Source organism: Mustela lutreola, chromosome 3 (genome assembly GCF_030435805.1).
Source record: "Mustela lutreola isolate mMusLut2 chromosome 3, mMusLut2.pri, whole genome shotgun sequence".
NCBI classification, from domain to species: domain Eukaryota; kingdom Metazoa; phylum Chordata; class Mammalia; order Carnivora; family Mustelidae; genus Mustela; species Mustela lutreola.
Genome location: NC_081292.1, coordinates 33851669 through 33871471, shown reverse-complemented (window position 1 = coordinate 33871471; position 19803 = coordinate 33851669). Strand labels below are relative to the sequence as shown.

At 37.5% G+C, this 19803-nt stretch overlaps 1 protein-coding gene across 49 annotated transcripts in view; it reads left to right on the top strand.

Moving 5' to 3' along the window:
* Positions 1 to 19803, top strand: part of RIMS2 (regulating synaptic membrane exocytosis 2) — a 603997-nt gene that overhangs the window by 257381 nt on the left and 326813 nt on the right. The window lies entirely within an intron of this gene.

Genomic DNA, 19803 nt, shown 5'->3' with positions numbered 1-19803 from the left:
TGGACAGACGAAGGGAGATGGGAGAATTGAACATTTTTTTTTTTTTTTTAAACTTCAGCTCACAAATGATACACTTTTCCTCATAGTTTACTGGACAGTATCTATCATTTGGCCTCTTCCATTTAGAAAGGGGATGAGAAGTATGGTCTTCTGGATGCCCAGAAGGGGAGAAAAATTTGGTATCATAGGACTGTAGCAATGTCCTTCAAGGTAGCTATAGTTGAGTTATTCAGACGTTGTTACGGAATTGGAAAGGTAGATTCAACAGAACATAGTTGGATGCACTGAGCAGAGAAACATAGTATTTTCATGTTTATTCTCTGGCAAGCTGAGACAGCTCAGGAAACTGAACACTTAAAGGGATAGACTATTGTAAGAATATGGGTTCTGTAGTAAAACAAACTGGGCTCACGATCAGAATGGTTCCGTCCCTCCCTAATTGTTTTCTTGGGTATTTAATTCTTTTTGGCACAGCTATAAGTGGAATTGTTTTCTTAATTTCTCTTCCTGCTTCTTTGTTAGCATATAGAAATGCAACCAATTTCTGTGTGTTGACTTTGTATCTGGCAATGTTAATGAATTCATTTTTTTATTTCTGATAGCTTTTTTTTTTTAATTTTTTATTTTTTATAAACATATATTTTTAATCCCCAGGGGTACAGGTCTGTGAATCACCATGTTTACACACTTCACAGCACTCACCAAAGCACATACCCTCCCCAATGTCCGTAATCCCACCCCCTTCTCCCAAACCCCCTCCCCCCAGCAACCCTCAGTTTGTTTTGTGAGATTAAGAGTCACTTATGGTTTGTCTCCCTCCCAATCCCATCTTGTTTCATTGATTCTTCTCCTACCCACTTAAGCCCCCATGTTGCATCACCACTTCCTCATATCAGGGAGATCATATGATAGTTGTCTTCCTCTGCTTGACTTATTTCGCTAAGCATGATACGCTCTAGTTCCATCCATGTTGTCGCAAATGGCAAGATTTCATTTCTTTTGATGGCTGCATAGTATTCCATTGTGTATATATACCACATCTTCTTGATCCATTCATCTGTTGATGGACATCTAGGTTCTTTCCATAGTTTGGCTATTGTGGACATTGCTGCTATAAACATTCGGGTGCACGTGCCCCTTTGGATCTGATAGCTTTTTGGTGGAGCCTTTAGGGTTTTGTAAAGTACCATGTCATGACGGTCTAATTTTTTCCTTACCAATTTGGATGCCTTTTATTTCCTTTTCTTGTCTGATTCCTGTGGCTAGGTCTTTCTTTAATTGTTTTCTTTTACTTAAACTCTCTAAGTTCCACTTTCCTTATTTATACAAAGAGAATTTTAATCAAACTTTCTTCATAGAGTTGTTTGTTCGGAGTAAATGAGGTAGTATAATAAGTCACCATACATAGTACTGAGCAAAAAGTAAGTATTCAGTAAATGTTAATGGCCATTGTCGTTGTTAGGAATTTGGGGGCTTGGGGAGAGGGTGGACTAAGAGGCAAACTAGGGCTAAAAACAATGTTGTGGGGAAATATGTTGGACAAAATTTCAAGTTCAAGTAAAGGAAATAAAATTTGCTTTTTATATTCTGTACTCTCTGCATTGCCAGTAAGCAATAATACCCCAAAATAATGCCTTTCACCATTGAGCACTTATTGTGTTCAAGGCATGGTATTAAACACTGAACATATATTATCTCATTTCATTTTTATTATATTTCTTATTCCCACTAACAGATCACGAAACTGAGATCACACAACTAATCACAGAGCTAGGTTTAACCCACTGAGCCACCCAGGCGCCCCAATCAAGAGCTAGGTTTAAAACCAACTTTGCCTATTTTTTTTTTGTTAATGTAATGACTGAATTTTCATTCTTAATAAGCAGCTATGAATATAGTATCATCCAATTGTGAAATAAGACATTAAAAAAATTAATTTAACATATAGTATCTCATGTGTTGCCATTATAATTAGGCAATAGGTTAAGCATTTAGCAGCAAGCGCACTTATTTTTTTAAGCCTAATCCATTATTTTTTTAGTTTTTTCTTTTTTGTTAGTTTTCTTAGCTGTTCAGTTGTTTTTAAGGTTGACAGTTTCCCTAATATCATGTACTTTTCATTGTTTGAGGAGTGTTTATGAAGCGTTTTGTTTTTTGTTTTCTCATAGCATAGTGTTTAAGGCAGAAGTCTTGGAGCCTGAAGAGGCAGTGTTGATGTCCTCCAGTCAAAGACAACCAGGAGCACATCTCTAGTCAAAAAAAGTTGGGTATTATTATTTGCTACAGCAAGAGAGGCCTCACACCTTGTGAAATTGTAGGGTATCTTAGTGAGAAGAGGTTAAGGGAAGATTGTTACAGAACTACAGAGGGTAGTTTGGGGGAAGATTAAGAAAATGGAGGGTGCCTGGGTGCCTCAGTGGGTTAAAGCCTCTGCCTTCAGCTCAGGTCATGATCCCAGGGTCCTGGGATCGAGTACCACATCGGGCTCTCTGCTCAGCAGGGAGCCTGCTTCCCTTCCTCTCTCTCTGCCTGCCTCTCTGCCTCCTCGTGATCTCTGTCTGTCAAATAAATAAGTAAAATCTTAAAAAAAAAAAAGAAAAAGAAAATGGGGATCCGTGTTGAATTTGGATGCTATTAAAAAGTAGGGGCAGTTTGAGTAGGCTCACTTTTATCTAGGAGGTGGGAGGAATAGAACAGTGCTAGAGTTATTACCTGAGGGAAGCAATAGTTACTTTTGTAGCCAGGGAAAGGGAATGGTTGGTCATTTTGGTTGCCCAGTGTCTTTGCTTTTACACCTGCTCAGACAAGATGATGGCATAGTGTTGTAAGGCCTCGTTCTGTAATAGCCACGGAGAGTGTTTTCAGTGTGACCTTCTGTGGAATTGTTTACATGTACCAGGGACATCCCATAGCCTAACTGATAGCAACTAAGCCAGCCACAAGCTGAGAGCTGTACGGGCAGTTTTTCTCTTACTAGTTTTAAATTCCTCCTCTGCCATTACTAGCTGTGTGATTTGAGGCGAGATAAATAACTTCACAGTCAATCATCGGAAAAATGGGGATGATGGTAATACCGCTTTCACAGGATTATTTTGTAAGGTGAATGTATGGATACACGTAACATGCCGAGAGCACTACCTGGTACATGGTGCTTGGTTGAGCTGAAGTATCACAATAACAATAATAATAATTTATAATACTCTTCATCACACTCATTAATTTATGGACGAGTGTATTCAAGCACTCATACGCAGTATAGAAATATAACCCACCAAGTAGACAAAAATGATCATGTAGCCAGAACATCTCTTGTTCAGTGATAGAGGAACATGCATAGATTCTTATTGTTCAGTGTCATTTATGAAATACATTTATTCATTGGACAATAAAACACATTTTCTTACAAACCTTTTCCTTTCTATTCTAAATCTATTCATTTAGTTACTCAAGAAATAAAATTCAGTCAATTTTTTTCTTCCTTTTTCCTTACCCTCCTATTCTAATCTCAAAGTTTCACAGATTTAATCTCCTAAGTATATTTCGTTTCATTCCTTCCCACTGCCTTAGTCAAAGACCTCATAATTTCTCACCAGAATTGTTGGAATAATCCAGTTGCTCTTCCTACCACTAGAATTGCTCCTGTCCTTTGTTTTAACCAGATTATGAGTTAACTTTCTAACACAAACCATCCAATGACCTTTTCTTTGTCTACAGAATGAAAGCTCAAAATGCTTCACATGGCACATGAGCCTTTTAAATCTTCATCCAGCTTTGATTTCTGTCCTCCCCTGCCACTTCTGAGTTTGATTCTGACTTTCTTTTCTACTCAACTGTTTTCTGCGTTTTATTTCTTGGGCCACTTCAAGTACTTTGGCAAAGAGTTTTGACAAAATGAATTCCAATGAATAAGATGGTATAAAAGGGATTTTACATGATATAAAAATCTAGAATAATGAAAAAATGAGAATAGTTTTTTATTGTGGGTATCTCGAGATCAAGATTCGATTATATAATCTAGTGCCATCTAGTGGTAAGTACTTTCAGTTTTCTCCACATAACCCACTGGGGAACTTGAAACGCAGTATGACAGCCCTTTCCCTGCCTACTGTCAGGGTTCTGATCATTGGATCGTTGAAGATCGTACTTACCAAGGTTTTTTTTGAAGTTCTAACATGTTCTGGTTTCATAAATGCTCTTAAATACTGTCATAACTTGCAACTCAAACAAAAGAGTCTTAAACTGGGGGTGGAATGCCATGTTCAACGAATTACAGAGATTTTCAGATATTATTAAATTAAAACCTCAGGAGTTCATTTTCCTGTTTTAAATTCTTTTGAAAAGTAAAATTAACTCTATAGGTATCAGTGACTGAGGAATTCTTTTACTGTCCCCCACTCCCTCCATTTCTCAAACAATGACTAAGATACTGCTAAATGTCAGGCTCTGTGTTAGGAATTCTTTGCCCTTACGAATTGCAGACGTTGGATAAGTAATGATAGCTGTTGGCTAATTGTTGCACTTTTTTCTAGGTTCTTGTTTAGTTGAGCACTAGGGGATCAGCTGTGGTGTGCACAATCACCTCTCCAAAGGTGGGGGGAGGGAAACTTGACTTATAACATTTATTAATTTTCATGATGTAAATGACCATGTCCCAACATGGCTGATTTTAAGGTACCAATGTGACATCACTAAACAGAGTTGGCAGGCACCGTTTACAATAGGCTGGTGGCGGTCACCACTGGATAGCAAATTAGGATCTGTACTATACTATTCTGCCTCTTTCATTTGAAGTCACTCTCCCCTTGGCTTATATTTATTAGTAAACCTGCACATATTTTCTTTTTCTAGACCTTTCTTACTGTTCAGTTTCTACTGAAATAGCAGCCAGGTTACTAACGGCCCCAGATGTCTTAGAATTCTCACTAGAGGCGAGTCTTTCTCTGGCCTCAGGTAGCAGTGGGTTTAGCTGTATATATAGCCTATAAAGCATAGCCACATGCTTAAATAAAGAAGGAGTTTTATGTTTTCTTAAGATAAAAGCAAATCTGGAGATAGCTAGCTCAAGGATGGCACAACTGCTTGAGGAAATCAGCAGAGACCTCTGCTTTTTGTTGTTTGTTTTGTCCTGCATTGCGACCCACAGTGTGGAGCTCTCAAACTCACAGTTAAAAGAGAGCTGTTGAGTTCAAGGAACAGGGACCACATTCCGGTCAAAAAGGAGGAAGGGCAAAGCATGAAAGGTGAATGCCAGCTGACTCCATCTCTTTTCATTAGGAATAAATAGCTTCGTAGAGCCTATATCTAGTCAACTTCTGACTGTTACTGACCTGAACTCCGTCACATGACCACGCCTACCCACAAAAGAGCCTGGCATATAAATATTTTGGACTAGGTACACTGTGGATCTAAATAAAATTAGGATTCTATTTGTAAGAAAGAAAAGAGATTTCGATATATTCGGCAGGCCACCAGCTGTGTCTGCCCCAGTCTGTTTTGCCTTTGGTCCTGGTTCAACCCTAGCTAGGAACTCTATAAACCGATCCTTTCTTAGTGCTACCGCCTCAGTTTACAGTTTGAGCAAAGTGTATTTTGAACGCTAAGTCATGAAGTCCTGTGTTCCACAGAATGGCTTTAACTTAACGCAGTTCTGGACTTAACTGGTAGGTCGGGTACCCTTCTTTCTCCCTCCCACATTTGCTTCCGTTGGAGAGAGCTGCACTAGAATGTTCCTGGCTCCCTTTGACTCCCTGTTCCACTCTGCCTTGGGGTAAAGGAAGTAAGAATCAGTAGCACTTTCTCATTTCTCTTTCTCTTGGGAACAAGCTGCGTAAGGGATAGCACAGGTCTCTTCTGTTTCTGCCTTAAGTTTTATAGGGATACGCTATAAAATAGTCTTACCCCAGTGTTGTCTGTGCCCAAATAGGTGTTTGTGTATGATTGTGGGGCTTGGTATTAGAAAATGTGCTTGTACCTAGAGGTAGGCAATTCTGCAAACTCAATTTTACCAGTAATAGAAGTAATATTTCATACTCTGTTTACCTCTTATGTGTGAATTAGCTTAGAAGCTGGGGGTGGGGGATAGCTTAATGTGAATTAAAAAAAGCAGCTGGTTGCTGTTGCTTGACACATGTTTGAGTGTGATTTGTTTGGATCACTCTGTCGCCTTAAATAGAACAAGTCTAATATCATAATTATCATACGAAATTTAACATTAAGGATGCACTCTTGATTTTTGATCTCAGAAAAGAGTTTGGTTTCATTAAATGACTATTTTTAGTGGAAAATGAGAAGGTTGGTGGGAATGCAAACTGGTGCAGTCACTCTGGGAAACAATATGGAGATTCTTCAGAAAGTTAAAAATACAATTACCTTACAATCCAACAATCGCATTACTAGGTATTTACCCAAAGAATACAAAAATACTAATTCAAAGGGATATGTGCATCCTGATGTTTATAGCAACATTATCTACAATAGCCAAATTTTGGAAACAGCCCAAGTATCCACTGGCTGATGAGTGGATAGAGAAAATGTGATATACACACACGCACGCATACGCACGCACACAGTGGAATATTAACCACTAAAAGAATGAAATCGTGGGGGTACCTGGGTGGCTCAGTGGGTTAAAGCCTCTGCCATCGGCTCAGGTCATGATCCCAGGGTACTGGGATCAAGCCCCACATCGGGCTCTCTGCTCAGCAGGGAGCCTGCTTCTTCCCTCCCTCTGCCTGTCTCTCTGCCTACTTGTGATCTCTGTCTGTCAAATAAATAAATAAAATCTTAAAAAAGAAAAGAATGAAATCTTGCCACTTGCAACAACATGGATGGAGCTAGATAGTATTATGCTAAGAAAAGTAAGTCAGAGAAAGAAAATACTGTATGATTTCACTCATATGTAGAATTTAAGAAACAAAGCAAATGAGCAAAGATGAAAAAAAAAAAAAAGAGAGAGAGAGAAAGAGGCAAACCAAGAAACAGACTCTTAACTCTAGAGAACAAACTGATGGTTACTAGAGGGGAGGGGTTGGGGGGTTGGGGATTAAGGAGTGCACTTGCTGTATGAGCACCTGCTGGGTGATGTATGGAATTATTGAATCATTGTATCATACACCTACAACTAATATTGCACTGTTTGTTAAATAACTGGAATTTAAATAGAAACGTAAAAAATGGGAAACACTTTAAAGAAATTATGTGACTGCAAGAAACCAGAAGGTCCCAGTGTGTTTACTTTTCCCAAAAGAAAAAAACCTGTTTCCATAGAAATAGAGTTCATAGGCATCATGACAGCTGATGAGAAAGTAACGTAAAGGCTTTAGAGTGTGTACCATGGATTCTATGTCAGCAAGAAGATTTCAGTTGCAAATAATAGAAAATTCAGCTGAGCCTGGCTTAAAGAAATGAAGGGGATTTCTTGGTTTACCTGATTAAAAACTCCAGAGGTAAATGTTACTGCCTTTGGGATTGATCTTGAATCTCAATTCACGTGACTCAAGACCTAATTTCTTTCTATTTTTAATTGTTACTAGGTGTCACTCAGTCTTTATGACTTCATTTTAGGAATATTTCCCCCAACTTGTGAGCCTACGTTGATTTCAGTAGCTCTGAGAGTTACAGGAAGCCTCAGTCATAAAATAGGAGTCTGTCTCAGTACTGTCTGACAAATCTTTGTAAGTCACTATGATTGGACCCGCTCAGGGTATTGTGCTGGTCATGAATGGGGATGGTACATGCAGGGTCGATGCCTGCTAATCTGGGTGCACCCCTTGGTCAAGTGAGGCCATTTCGATCCAAACCACAAAGCTGAGAGTGAGGAAACATTCCTTCCCTCCCAAGAAAGAAGAAAATCAGCGACAGACGGCCAGCAACAGATATTCCTTATAGTTGTTTCCAGAATACATGTCCTATTTTCTTCACGGAGAAGAGTTTTTAGTAACCCCCCCAATTCTCCCATTTTTCACTTTTTACCTAACGTATTTTTAGAGGTGAGGCATAAATTAAAGTTTAAAGAAATAATCTCACTATGTGGTATTACTTTCCATCCGTTACTTTAAAATTGCTAAAGTAACTTTGCCATAAAAGTGGCAAAATGCGTAATTTATCTGGAGGCATTTATATTTAAAAACATGTCCACATTGAAAAGAAAGTCCTAACTCCAGCGTCTGATCTGATGACTCATCATCCTCATGGTTTCCGACATGCCTCTTAAATAATATCCCTTTTCCAGTTTGGTATCTAAAAGAGAACATCGTGTTTTAAATATTATGAAACCACACAGAGGCGCTTGTTAAAACCTACCAGACTTCTTTCACAAAGCTCAGCTCCCATCACGTTCCGCCTCACGTGATTTGGGGTTGAACTCCAGTAAGCATCAAACTTTTTTGCGGGAGGTGGTGTGGAGTGACTAGCTCTAACACAACACTGGCAGGGGAAATTGGTAGAGGAGTGTGGGACATTTGTAGAGGAGTGTGGAGATAAGCTGATAAGAGACTAAAAGATTTACTGAAGGGAGAACTACTTCACGGAAAGAATTATTAAAAAAGAGGATGTATTATAGAATGCTCTATGAGGAGCCATGTTACCTTCTTCAAGTCCTCAGGCCCCCTTCCTTAAAATTTCCATTCTGTTTTAATATGTTTATGGTATTGATGGACAGGTTTGGGGCAAACTATCTCAGACTGGGAATGGAGTGAAAACAGTGATACTCTGAGATATAATTGTTTAGTACTTTCAGCCACTTTTGAAGACAATCTACTAAAGATTCTATTTCATAGTATTTCACTTAAAGTCTTAAAGTGTTAAGAAATTAAGAGTACCTATCTTCCAGAGAATACACTGCCTATGTAAACAGTGGGGCTGACCGATGCATCATTTGGAGCTATGCAATATTGCTGTAGAGGGCCAAGGAACTCCCAACAGATCATCCCAGCGTGCAGGAGTTAGGTGCTGTTTTCTCTGAGAAAGAACATTCTGTTAACGGGAAGATAAATCAGGTTTCTTTCCTTGGTTTACCTGTCAGATCTGAAGATGAAGATCATGCACAAATAATTTGTGCCTGTTTCTTTAGCCTTGTGTCAAGATAACAAGCTGTGTGTGTCTACTTATTGGCACACGAACACCCAGGAATTGAACCGGAAATCTTCTGTAACCTCAAATATTGGTATAATGACGGCTCCCACATTTACATAAAATGTGTTTTGTGTTTTTGTCTTTGTTTTTATTTTGTCATGGTGGTTGCTCTAGACAGTACTGTAGTATTGAGTTGGTTATCATCAGTTCTCTTCCGAGAAAAATCTTGTTTGGCAAGGCTTCCTTTGTACCTGTCACTCTAAAATAATTCGAGTGAGTGGTTTTCTCATGTGGGTTGGTGGAAGGCTACTTGACAGAATGGTAGCTCTGGGTTTTAAGGATTCTTTCTGTTCTGCTCTCAGGAAGCGGCCTGTTGGTTGACTCCTCACCTCTCCCTATCTGCCTATCCCTGTAGTTTTCTCTGCATTTCTGAAAATGTCACTTAAATTCTCAGATTGCTCTTACAGACCAACAGAATTGCACAGAAAGAATTCAGTAGTTGGGAGAGTGAAGAGGTGGATGTTCTTAAAATTCACCCATCAAAGGCACATCTTTTACTTGTTCCCTTGGAGGTGGTATTTTGGGTAATTTATGAGTTTATTTTTTAAGGTAAAATACAAAAAAGGGAAACAAAGAGTGTGGGTTTTGGATAACCCTTTTACATTTCTATCGTAAGTAGTTTGGTCAAATAAGTCAAATGATATATATTTTTTAAAGATTTTATTTATTTGTTTGACAGAAAAAGAAAGAGATCACAAGTAGGCAGAGCAGCTGGCAGAGAGAGAAGGGGAAGCAGGCTCCCTGCTGAGCAGAGAGCCCAATGCGGGGCTTGATCCCAGGACCCTGGGATCATGACCTGAGCCGAATGCAGAGGCTTAACCCACTGAACCACCCAGGCACCCCAGTGATATTTATTTTTATCATAGTGTAAAAGTACCTTGCTTCTGTAGCTTTATTTGTTTATTCAGTAAAAGTTTATTGAGTATATACTAGGTGCCAGGTATTTGGTGATTGAGTAACCTAGAGCAGTGATCCCCCCTCTAACCTGTGAAATGTACATAATAGGAGATAGTAAACATGACAAATAAAACTTATACCATAATTATAAGGCAATACGTGTTATGAAAAAGATTTTAAGAAATTAAGTGGGCTTAGGGGATTGGGATTGGAGGTGCAGAGGCTGGAGACAAATTGAGGTATGAAATAGAGTGGTTAGGGGAGGCCTCCTTGAGAAAGTGAGATATGAGGGACAAATAAAGAAGGTCTCTACTGACAAAGACCAGGGGGTGTGTGGTGATCCATGGAGGAGCCACATTCCAGGTCGAGGGAGCTGCCAGAATGATGGTTCCAAAGTGAGAAAATTCAGGGAAGCCATGGTGGCTGGATCTGAGTGAGCCGGCAGGGACCGGTAGGAAGTGATGGGTGCAGATCCCTTAGGCCTTGTCAGCCAAAATGGGGAATTACTGATGGGTTTCAAGCATATCTGACTGACTTTCTTTCTGCTGTGTTGACGCTGAAAGGAAGGGGGGAGAGTAGACGCAGAGAAACCAGTTAGGAAGTTTTTACAGCGATTCCCATGAGAAATGGTGGTAACTTCTTCAGGCATGGGCCAGGGGAGGCAGTGAGATGGGGAGAAGTGTTTGGGTTCTGGATCTATTCTGAAGGTAGATCCTATAGAATTTCCTCATCAATGGGTCAAGCCGTTGGGAGGAAAGAATTACCATGAACTGTGACGGAAGGCGCTGCTTCTCCTTAAACCTGCTTGTCTCTATTAACTGTATTTTAAAACACTGTGTGATTCTTTTTCCCTATAAGGAAATACTTAGGATGAAAATTAATTACATGCGCGTTTGGTTTGCACATAAGCAGCATCTATTTTTTAATCTGACATTTATTTCTAGATGTGTTCGTGTCCTTTTGTAGGAAGAGATTTCTCTTCTCTGAGTAACTATTGTTGTAAGCCCCAATCCAAAAATCCCCAAGTTGTCTTTTTGGAACAAGCAGAAAAAGGAGAGACTGCAATAGGTGTATTAAACCAATAATTGCAGTTCAGTAAAATGTTTCGGGGGAGAATGGGATAAAATGACTCTGAGGGCTTTCACTGATGATTATGGGAGAGAGCTGTTAGCTAAATATATCTGTACTTTTTTCTTCTATTTCTTGCTCATTTTACTTCTTTGTATGGTTGTTGTTGTTTTTTTCAATGAATATCATAAGGTTGTTTCTAAGGCTGTCATAAACTCAGCACCTTAAAAAAGGGGAATAAAATCACTAGTTTGAAATTGTCTTCTGGTATAGAATGGTTCCTAGTCTTTGTAGGTTTTGTTTGTTTTGTTTTGTTTGTTTTGACATGTTTAGGGTTTTTTTGTTTGTTTTTGTTTTTTTGTTGTTGTTGTTTTGGGAGGGATAGTGGCAAGAGGAGAATGGCACAATGGGTTATTATAAGGGAGCATCATTTGTACACCATTTTCTAGAGATTTGAATATCTTCATCCTTAAACTATAAGTTGAAAATATTGTCATGAATAAAATAAAAAATTAAACTGGTATCTGATTTATAGAATCTTTACTTTGTACTTCTGAAGTCAATGGATACTGAAATTATATTTTCATGATAACCTTTTAAATCCCACATTGGGTTCTCATAAATTTGAATGCATGGGAAGTACTTACCAAAAATTTTTTAAAAATACAGAAGTAAGGTATTAAAAATGGGGGAAAAAAGTCCTAAAAGCAAAATATACCTCTCAAAGGGTAGGGAGGAGGGAACTGGAGACCTAAAAAGATCGATAAAGACTAAACATGTTAGGAATGACATGAATGAAGGTCTGAGGTGGGCAAGTAAGAGGAGCAGTAAACAAGGTTAATGGTGGGGCAGAGGACTGGCCGTGGGGTGTGCGCTAATTTGGGACAATGCTGCCAGGAAAAGTCATGGAAGTGGGAAAAGTGAATGGAAGGGGATATAAAGAGGAAGCTTAGCTATGATAATATCAACTGTAATCCCGTGTCTGAAATTTTCTGGACTAACCAAAGTATATTTTGGCAAATCTTTTGGTTTTTGTTTGTTTGTTTATTTTTCAGTTTGATATTAACTATGGAGTCTAACTGGTTGAATTTTGTCCTTGGTTAGCATTCCTATGAAAATGAGTGCTCTTAAATTTTACTGTCTTTACTATTTCTTATTTTTTTATTCTATTTTTTATTTATTACTATTCTTATTCTTATTCTTTACTATTTTTTTTTTGAGTGACTGAATAGAGGCATTGAGAGATCAAGTGAGGAAGTGAACAAAACTTGATTGAAATTCAGTGTCTAATGAATTTCTTAGTTCATAGAACACACTATTTTTTTTAAAAGATTTTATTTATTTATTTGACAGAGAGAGAGAGAGAGAGAGACAGTGAGAGAGGAAATATAAGCAGGGGAAGGGGGAAGAGAAAGAAGCAGGCTTCCCGTGGAGCAGGAAATCTGATGCGGGGCTCGATCCCAGGATGCTGGGATCATGACCTGAGCCAAAGGCAGATAGATGCTTTATGACTGAGCCACCCAGGCGCCCCTAGAACACACTATTTTTTATTACATTTCTATGGAAACTGGTATTTCCTGTCCCATTGCACCTCTGGGGAAGCATTCTCTTTTTAGTGAAGATTAAGACACTTACTGAATAATTGAAAAAAATTATAGAATAGATCTGCTACACTATCAACAATGTTTATTGTCACTGTACATTTTATAGTGAAAGCAGCGCAATGGACATCAATGGCAAACACAGGGAATTCTGCTGTTTTAGTAATACTGTAATTCATGTAGGAGAACGTAGTTGACAAATTTCTCAGTCTGTCCGTTTTAAGTATAGTGCCCGGAAATGCCATGGATGTAGGATGCATTTGGTATTCAGTGTTGTGAGGCACTAATCAGCTAAGTACCATAATCCTCCTTACAGGGTACATTCTTACTTGACCTGGAGCTATATCCAGCCACGAAGCAACGGCATTAAAGAATAACCTTTTTCTTAACAGGCCCATCACTACAGGATTTTAGGACTCCACCCATGAACGAGTGTTGTTTTACATGTAATTTTTAATAATTCAGTTTTGAAATAAAATGATCGTAAGCAAGTAGAGAATTTCAAATCAACTGATTAAGGATGGATCCTATGATTTTGCTAGAGCTAGAAGGATTAAATGAAAGCACTGCCTGGCACAGTGTTGATGTATTTTTGTCAACATGATGCTTCATGCTCGACAGATGTGCATTGGTTGAGCAAAAGGTAAAACTATAAAAATGTGTTAGATATTGTGATATGTAAAAAAAAAGATTGGTCTTTTTTGGTGAATATAAAGGGTTTGATTTATTAGAAGCTTTTTGTAGGAATTCTATGCATGGGATCTATTTTTTCATGTTTTACAGGCTCCTGTATTTCTGCTAAATCCTGTATTTAATATGTCTTAATTGCTTCATATTTCAGAATTTGATTATGATGTTATTTTTAATCTATATGGTTAGGATTGTGTCATTGAGTTAATGAAGTATCATTTTAATTTATTAAGCAATAACCATGCTTTAAAAAGCTTTTAAAAAGATGGAGGTTCTTTTTGGATAATTGATTCTTCAAATATCACTTCTATTATTTATAAGTGACAGTCATTTAATGATATCTACTAATAAAGATTACGATTATGGGCTTTTCTTATAGGTAGTACTTAATTGAATTGCATAAAATTTGAATTTGCAGAAATTAGTAATCTTCAAATTCTTTACTTTCAATATCATGATTCTTAAAAATTATATAGGTCTTAAGAGTTAAAAGTACATAAATATGAAAGCTTGAAATTTCCCTGTAACCTTTCAGTGTCCTAATAAGTGTTTTTAAATGTTTTATACTAGATTATGTTTTCAGAGACTTGATGATTATTTTGTAGTATATATAGTCAGTATTGTCGGTGGTATAATAACACAAAACACATAGCATGATAAAAGTTGTAAATATTAAAATGGAAACTATGGTGAAAACACGATGAATTCTTATATAGCACATAAATTGAGCCTACCTTTGGGAAACTGTTGAAAATGATTTCAATTGGAAAACAGTCTTTTTATTTGGAGTTTTTCTATCAGTCAGTCAGTCTGATTTTTAGACATGGAGCTTTAAAGAGACTAATGGGTAGAGTTTTTTGCTCAAACTATTATGTCAATCAGAATACCATTTAAAACGGAATGTTAGGTGTGAAGTAAAGGTAGAATATTTAGGAATAGATTGACTAGTCCATATGACTAAAAAATGATAAGCAATGAACAGAAATGCTACAAATTAAGATACATTCACAATATTTCTGAATGTGATTTTCTATAAACTGGTTCTGGGTAAGACCCCTCTAATATGGGAAAAGAGAAAATAATTGTAACAACCTAGATTTCCATAAGAAAAGGTAAGGTGAACAGGTATGAGATGAATATAAAGTGAATACAAATATAGGCTGATATTGTTTTATCAGGGATAGGGAATGACTGATGCATAGGAGTAAAAAGTAAGGAACTAACATCCCCAATACATTTTATTCTAAAGAAAGACATAATTTTGGACTCTGCCTCTTATTTTCTCAGTGTCTTTGAAGGAGTAAGTGAAATATAACATCTTAGGTGAAATGCCCCATTCTTCTGAATTATAACTTAAGGGTAAAATACTATTAAATGCTTTATGATTTCTTCGAGGATTGTACAATATAGCATTCAGTTCTTTACCAATTAAATGTTTTCCACCTAATAATAATAAAAAATGCCAAGACTTGCTTAGAGAGGGCAGTAGGAAAGGTAGAGCTTAGAGATACAGTACTTGAATTTTCATGGGTTTTCTCCAGGTCCTGAAAAAAATATAGTGTCCAAAAACATAGGGGTTTTAATTTTAAGGAGAGTATATATTAAATAATTCATGATCTAGCTGGCAAAATTATTGGACAGAATATTTTAATATTTTGGAGTAATTGAGAGCGGATTCTTCGTTGTTTGATAAGAATGGTCATAGAATAAAATCTTGCCTTGCTCCTAGCATAGCTTTAATGTACTACCTTAAAATGTATTTTTAAAAACTTTATTCCATGTTAAGTAACAGTGACAATAGTTATCCCAATTTCAGAAATCATGAGAACTGTTCTATTTTTACTTAAATCCAGTACAAATCAGCATCTACAGTATGATTCACAGGCTTCAGGCAAATTTCATAATCTGTAGAACAACGTGATTGCTGGATTTAATACCGAATTCAGTTTTTCTAAGGTATGATTTTTAAAAAGTACTTAGATGACTTGCTAAATGCTAATTAATAATAGACTTTCTTTTGGAACTGAATTCTATGATAAATATTCTTTTTTTTAAATCAGTGAAATAAAATATATTTCCTATATTTTAGAGGCTCACCATATTCACTTTATTTATAACCTACTTTCAAAAATTTACATTAATTCCTCAGGAATGGAAGTGTTTCTTTTCTTGCCCCTACCTCTGTCCCATGATGACAAGTGTGATGTCAAATATATTACTAGAAATTCTTAATTTTCAAAGAGATTTTGTTCTAAATGTTTAGTTGTAAAGTGATTGACACTCTAAATATATTTGCCAAAGAAATCATTTTATAAGCAATCGTTGGATTTTGAAGCCCAACAACGAAAGTCCAATTAACATGTAATGTCCACTATTACTAAAAGCAAGTCCTTCCTTTTACCCACGGTGGGTGTTATTACTGCTAAGGGAACGTAAGGGGAAAGAGAAGAATGACTGACTATTTTAGCACATCAGTGGGTTTGAGTATAGAAGAATAGAACATATCGTGAAAAGTAGAGATAACCTAAGGGAGAATTAATCAGTTCTTTAATTCAACAGATGTTTTTCAAGCACCTCCTATATGATGCTTAAACAGATTCAGGATGCTGTTCCTCTTGAACCTTAAGGTCTGAGAGTGTTGTTGACATTCCTGGATAGAAACGGATATGATTACCTGGGGAAGAGGTACAGTGAGGAGGAAGGCCATCGTTACGTTGAACTGTCTTCAAAAGATCCAATTTCCGCCTTACTTTTTTCTGAATTTTTTTACTTTCTTGCAATAACAATTAGGGTAATTACAATTTACTTAAACAATGAGAGGATGGTCAAGATGGGTGAAGGCGGGTGGGAGATACAGATTTCTGGTTACAGAATGACGAAGTCATAGGAATAAAAAGCACAGCGTAGGGAATGTAGTCAACCATACTCAGATAAAAAAAGAAGAGTTTTAAAAAAAGAAATGAAGTTTAACAAATAGTTTTCTTATGTACCATATAAATCTGAGAAGCCCTAGAATCTTGCTCTTAGAAGATTCAATTTCCAGAATTTAAATTTGGTTAATGAATAACCTATATTTTTAGAGACAAATACATTTGTTAACTTAGATTGGAAAAAAGTAACATCTCAAAAATGTATTTGAATTCCTAACATGAACTCTGCATCTAATAGAGGTTAGATGGTCAGTTTAGAAGAACTGATAGAGGAAACCTGAGTGGCTCAGTCCATTAAGTGTCTGCTGCAGATCAGGTCATGGTCCCAGGGTCCTGGGATTGAGCCCCACGTTGGACTCCCTGCTGGGGGAGGGGAGTCAGCTTCCCCACTCTTTCTGCCTCTTCCTCCAGCTCATGCTTGCACTCAATCTCTCTCTCTCTCTGATAAATAAATAAGTACATCTTTTTAAAAAAAGCTTAAAAAAAGAACTGATGTAAATGTCTATTTTTTAGAGTTCCCTAGAGAAATTCTCATTTATTTCGTTTTTAAAAATATAGCGAGTAAATATAAGTAGCCAGTTAATGAGGTGTGACTATGTTGAAAATTGGCACCAGTCAGTTATTTATATCTTGCCAGAACTATTATTTTTTTGCTATCCTTAAAGCTTTCATTTAGGCATATTAACTTAATGAAGGTATGGTGTCAGTAATATAAGATCATAGCTTAACCAACTGAACCACTCAGATGCCCCGCATTTCATTATTCCTAATCTAGATTATAGTATGTAGCATTCGGTTCTTGCCCAATACACATTTGTTAAAATAATATATGAGTTAATGTATATAATCTATGTTTCTCATTCTAAAATATAGACTCTCAAAGGTTAACTGGCCATCTAGGTTCAAATAAATGGCTAATACCCAAGGTGGGACTAAGAAACCCAGGTCCCTTGATTCTGCTCTTCCTTTATGATAATCGCCACCATGCTGAAGCATTTTTTCCTTTAGTCACACATATTAAAAAATGACAAAAAAGTAAAATGAATTATGCATAACAGATACCCCTAAAAGATATTATGTAGGTCAATACTATAAAATTTATTTTGAGCACTCTGTTTTAATTGTATATTTTAAAATATAGGAGTATGTGGCTTTATGTGACAATTGTAACTGAAAAGAGTTGTTTTTAAGTTCTATATGTTTTTTAAGCAGATGTAGGATATAAGTGTAAAAACAGAAATGACATCCATTTACCTAATCATAAAATGGACTAGTTCCTTCATTTTCTTTTTTCTTTCTTTCTTTCTTTCTTTCTTTCTTTCTTTCTTTCTTTCTTTCTTAAGATTTGTTTATTTATTTATTTGACAGAGAGAGAGAGAGAGAGAGAGAGAGAAAGAGATCACAAGCAGGCAGGGAGGCAGGCAGAGAGAGGAGGAAGCAGGCTCTCTGCAGAGCAGAGAGCCCGATGCGGGGCTCGATCCCAGGAGGCTGGGATCATGACCTGAGCCGAAGGCAGAGGCTTTAACCCACTGATCCACCCAGGCACCCCCCTTCATTTTCTGTATTACTATCTCTTTAGGGCTTGAGGCTAGGATGTCCCCTGGCTGGGCACTTGTGTGACACTGGAAGGCGGAAGAGTCGTAGAAACCCTTATTGTCTAGCCACCGCTGTTGGCAGGCGCATGGGTGTAAACATCTCAGTGGCTCCTGGTGAGCTCCTCCTACTTAATGGACCACCTAATGCTATGGGCAGCAGAGATAACTGGTGGCAGATTCCCATAGACTCTTGAGCTTCACAGCCGCTCCCTAAAGAACATCTAGAGAGCCCTTGTGTTTGGTTCTTCAGGCTGAGAATGGTAACATCAGTTTCTCTGGACTTCATGGCTGGTGCAGTTGCGTAGCTCTTGATCACTGTGTTAAAACCCTTACTCCCTGGAAAACCTAGAGTGACTTTTGTTTTTATTAATAAATCTTGATTGATGCATGCGCAGGCTGTGTTTCAGATATGGGAGAAAGAGATTCGGTGACATGGAAGACTTTAGAGGGGAATGCTACTGTTGCTGGGTTGGCTCATTCCACGTATAGCCTTTCTCTATTCTTGCTTTTACCCCCCTCCCCATAATGATAATAACATCTAAGAAATTCACAACTGAGCTATCTAAAGTCGGTCATCTTTAACTTCAACTGACCTCACTTTTTATTATCTCCTCTTTGTATTGTCCTGGCAAAAATCCCTGTAACGGATATTCTGAATTTCTTTCATCTTTAGGACTCTGGTCTCACTGCATTTCATGGCTAGTGCTTGACTATCTGGGTTCATACCAGAGAAGAAGACAGTGTGAATGTTTTGTTGACAAAGAGTAATATGTATGATTACAAGGTCTGCTATGTTGTACCAGTGTTAGGGGGCAGCTCAAGAACTCAATATATGGCCTCTTCCTCTGAAACTATAAGGAAGTTTGAGGGGTCAGATGTAAAGACAAAGAAGAGAAGTGTTATTGAGCTGGCCTTAATCTCAATGAAGTTAGAATAAAAATAGCAGTCCCTTTGGACTTCTTCAAAGACTTTTTTTGAATGGGCGATGAATAAGTCATTATTGTTGTTATTTATTTAAATTGCTTATCTCAAGTTAGAGCAGTAAAGAAGGGTTGGAGACATAATGATTAGGTGGAGATTTAGATGAACCAATATTGGGAGTGATCTAGGTAGCTGATGGATGAAAAATGATTTTTTAAAAAGATTTTATTCATTTATTTATTAGAGAGAGAGAGAGAGAGAGAGAGAGAGAGAGACTATGAGAGCGGGGAGAGGAACAGAAGGAGAAGGATAAGCAGACTGGACCTAGCACTGAGCCAGATGCTGGGGCTTGATCCCACAACCCCAAGATCATGACCTGAGCCGAAATCAAGCATCAGATGCTTAACTGACTGAGCCATCCATAGACCCCTGTGAAAAATGATTTATGAGCCAGCATTTAGGGGTGCCCTGCATTGGGCTCCTTGCTCACCGCAGAGCCTGCTTGTTTCTCTTCCTCTGCCCCTCCCCCTGCTCACTCTTCCTGTCTCTGTCCCCCTCTCTCAAATAAATAAATAAAATCTTAAAAAAGGAAAAAGAGCCAGCATTTAATTTTAGTCAGAAAAATATTCAGCTCTTGAACCAAATCAGTTTGGCTTCAGTATGTTTTCCTTCAGTATGTTTTCAAGTGACTTCATATCAAGGTGTCAGGAATAGAGAGAGAGTCAGGTGGAATTTTTCAAAGCTTCAGAATAGCAGTTGGGAGATTGTTGAAGTGTATTGAGCCAAGCAAAGAAATTAGAGTCTAAGCCCATTTTGCTGCAGCAGAGTATGATGCTGACTATCTTATTTCAGGGTGTAAGTATATTCTGTATGTAGTATGTCAGGCATTAAAGAACCATATCAAAAATACCTTTTAAATTTCTTATTTGAACTGAATAGAGTGAGTACCAGTAAGACTTTGGCTATGGC